At 47.3% G+C, this 3394-nt stretch overlaps 2 long non-coding RNA genes across 2 annotated transcripts in view; both read left to right on the top strand.

The window, feature by feature from the left end:
• The window catches only part of LOC108306457, a 2806-nt gene extending 1394 nt beyond the window's left edge, over positions 1-1412 (top strand). The window contains exon 2 of the long non-coding RNA XR_001826151.1: positions 1259-1412. This is a non-coding gene — a long non-coding RNA (uncharacterized LOC108306457). The remainder of the gene's footprint in view (positions 1-1258) is intronic.
• LOC108306456 overlaps positions 1-3394 on the top strand; it is a 247495-nt gene that overhangs the window by 91068 nt on the left and 153033 nt on the right. The gene's annotated exons all lie outside the window — the stretch shown is intronic.

Raw genomic sequence — 3394 nt, 5'->3', positions numbered from 1 at the left:
GCTGGGATTACAAGCATGAACCACTGCGCCTGGCCAAACCCATGTATTTTTAATGCTTGGTGTGATGGAGAACTGAATTGTCCTGGAGAAGTGTGATTGGATTTTTTAAAAGTTTGTAAGAAATTTGGGGGAATTTAGCAAGGCCTGTTTGGTCAGATTCTTCTCTGTAGCCCTGTGTCTTCAGAGAGAAGGAAGTTTCTTTCCTCTGGATGTAGAAAGGGCACCCATGGATTGAGGATCCTGGGACCTGGTTGGGGGAGAAGGGCAGGAGAAGGAGAGAGCGATCTTCCTGTTTCTGCAGTTTTCCCAAATGTGAATGTGCCATGTTTTGGGGTATCCTGAACCCCATCTCCCACCCACTCTGCCTCAGCCTGTAGTCCGTTGTACTGTTTAATGACAAGAGCAAATTCCCTACCCTCTCCAAGATTCGCTTTCTCCATCTGTAAACAGGGATAATGATACTCTCACTTCATATTCTTACTTCACTGTTACCAGGACAAAGTGAGTGAAGCTGGCATAGGCAAGCCACAGATAAAATGGTGCCTGAGGCTGGGCGCGGTGGCTCACGCCTATAATCCCAGCACTTTGGGAGGCCGAGACGGGTGGATCACAAGGTCAAGAGATCAAGACCATCCTGGTCAACATGGTGAAACCCCGTCTCTACTAAAAATACAAAAATTAGCTGGGCATGGTGGCGCATGCCTGTAGTCCCAGCTACTCGGAAGGCTGAGGCAGGAGAATAGCTTGAACCCAGGAGGTGGAGGTTGTGGTGAGCCGAGATCGAGCCATTACACTCCAGCCTGGGTAACAAGAGTGAAACTCTGTCTCAAAAAGAAAAAAATGGTGCCTGATACAATTAATACGTCCTTGCGGGGTCATACAAAAGGACACAGCACTCTGTCCTCCTAGATTGCTAACTTTCAGTCTTAAATGAAAAAGCTTTTAAGGGTCCAGTCTGAGAAAGAGACAATAAGTAACAGTGTGTTTCTCAGGGGGCGGAGCCTCCCCAGGGTACGGGCAGGAATTTACCAGGAATTTACCAGGCAACACACACACAGGGTGCATTGAGCACAGCCCTCTTACCTGCTAAGACCTAGGGGGTGTCAGAGACACTCAGAGCACTGAGCGGGCTGTTGTGGGCCCAGAACCAGGAACAAGCATCCCTGTAATTGAGCAGAATGCGCCCTTTCTCTGAGTTAAAATTCCCAAACTCAAGAGTTTTCAAGCGATCTTATTTTATTGTTATTTTCTTTAACAGAAGACTTTGTGGTGTGAACCTAAAATGGTTATTCCTCCCCTGAGCTTGACTGCTGAATTACCCAGAGGAGCCCAGTGTCCTCCCATGAATGAGTATATTATGCCTTCCATTAAAAGTTGTGGCCCTTAATTAAAAACGTGATCGTGAGTCTTTATGGAGACATTGTTTGGGTTTTCTCTAGCTGTTAACACATCATAAATCATTTTAAAAGGACCTTTTCCCCTATCTCTTAATGGTTAGTGCATTTTTAAAAAGTGATTTGAAAATAAAACCGGGATTAAATTTAGTGTTTGACAAGGTGCTAAGGGGCTCACCACCTCTGCCAGGATAAGACAAGAGGGCTTTACTTCAGTTGCTACTGAGCTTGTTTCACTAGCTCCAGCCTGGCTGGGTCAATTCAAATGGCAGCGTGACTTTGGTGTCAAAAGGTTAACTTGCAGGTATCAGGAAAAGCTGCAGTCAGCCAACGCTACCCCGTCTTTCCTTTATTATCTTGCGATTTCAAAGCATTCAACTCTGCTGAGAAGAAAAGCCTGCTTCTTTTATGAACTCTCCAGTAGTGCTATAAAGCAAGGAATGGCGTGGGTCGCGTGCAGGCGCATGTGAATAATCCATGAATGCAGGAGACCTCGCCCTCCTTCTGTCTTCCTAGCATAGGTTCCTTGAGAGTGCAGTGAGTGGCTCGAGACCTTGGCTTCCCGTCCTCTCGGGAGTTCTGAGCGTACAGTGACAGGGACCAGCTTGTGTCTGAATGACGGTCACAAAGACTTCCCCATTTATTGTGCATTTTGTACGGCCTTTGGGTTGGATGCAACAGAGGTCTCAAGACGGAAGAAAAAGCTGGGAGAAGATGCAGCACCGTGGGTGTGCAATGTACCCTACAGGAATGCCGGCAGACAGCATTCCTCTGCAAAGGAGGAAAGCAATACTTCATACAGGTATTACGAGATGACACGTGCTTTACAAACGGAGAGTCACCAGACAAGCAGGAGAGGTGGTGATGATGCTTCTGCCAATTCTGTTTTCGCAATCATTTTCAAAAATCATTTATTTGCAACATTTCTAGTTGGCTGAGAAGATGCTTTCAGCTGCCTGCGTCCCACTTTCTAATGAGATTTCCAGACAGGGAAAGGCGCTATGTTGTTTGCTGCTAGGCGACATGCTTGTTGTCCACGACGTTTCCTTGGTGCGAGGTGTCCATCTCTAAGCTGGGGTTCGGCCTCAGAGCCTCGGTGTTGCAGTTCCGCCAAGAGGCCAGTAGAGGGCGGGCTGTCACCTCTGCTCGGCCACACCTGGACGCTGGTGGCTCTTGGGCTCCCCTCTCCCTGTCCTGGCTGTGACCCCCACTGTTGTGTGCCACGGAGACCACACACATGGCGGGCAGTGGTTTCTCATCGTGTTTACTGAAGGGAAAGGGAATTTAAGAGGAATTCTCCAGAAATTACAAAATGCCAGACGTCTCATTCCTGCTTACAGCCCATTCCAGCTTTTATCCCTGATTCAACCTGGGGCCCCTTGGCTCAGACGCTCACCTCCCGCAGCCTCTGTCCTCTGGGTTTGCCCAGCCTGCGGCCTGCCTGCCTCCACTGCTTCAGAAGAGCAAGTCGACTTCTAGATATGCACGCTTGACTCTCACAGATGTGTTCTAGAGGACATGTTCCCCGCAGCACTGCTTGTGATAGAAAAAACTGGAAAAACTTAAATCCTCCTGGATTTAAGCAATTCTCCTATCTCAGCCTCCCAAGGAGCTGGGATTACAGATGTGCACCACCACATCTGGCTAATTTTTGTATTTTTAGTAGAGATGAGGTTACACCATGTTGACCAGGCTTTTGAACTCCTGACCTCAGGTGATCTGCCTGCCTTGGCCTCCCAAAATGCTGAGATTAGAGGTGAGAGCCACCCTGCCTAGCCCTAATGGGTTCTTATAGTAGTGGTCCTGTGTGGTTAGTTCTGCTTCTGTGTGCCCAAGTTTGGCCAGGCCAACATTTTGTTCAGATTATTTATAGTTATGTTGTTGTATTCAGTCCTAGTTCACTGGTTTTTCTTTCTTTGTTGTATTCCACAGCAGGAGAATACTATAATGTATTTATCCATTCCCTTGTTGAGAAATATTTCTCTTGTTTTTTTTTTTTT

This window comes from Cebus imitator, unplaced genomic scaffold, assembly GCF_001604975.1.
Source record: "Cebus imitator isolate Cc_AM_T3 unplaced genomic scaffold, Cebus_imitator-1.0 Scaffold72, whole genome shotgun sequence".
NCBI classification, from domain to species: Eukaryota; Metazoa; Chordata; class Mammalia; order Primates; family Cebidae; genus Cebus; species Cebus imitator.
This window is presented reverse-complemented; position numbering and strand designations above follow the sequence as displayed.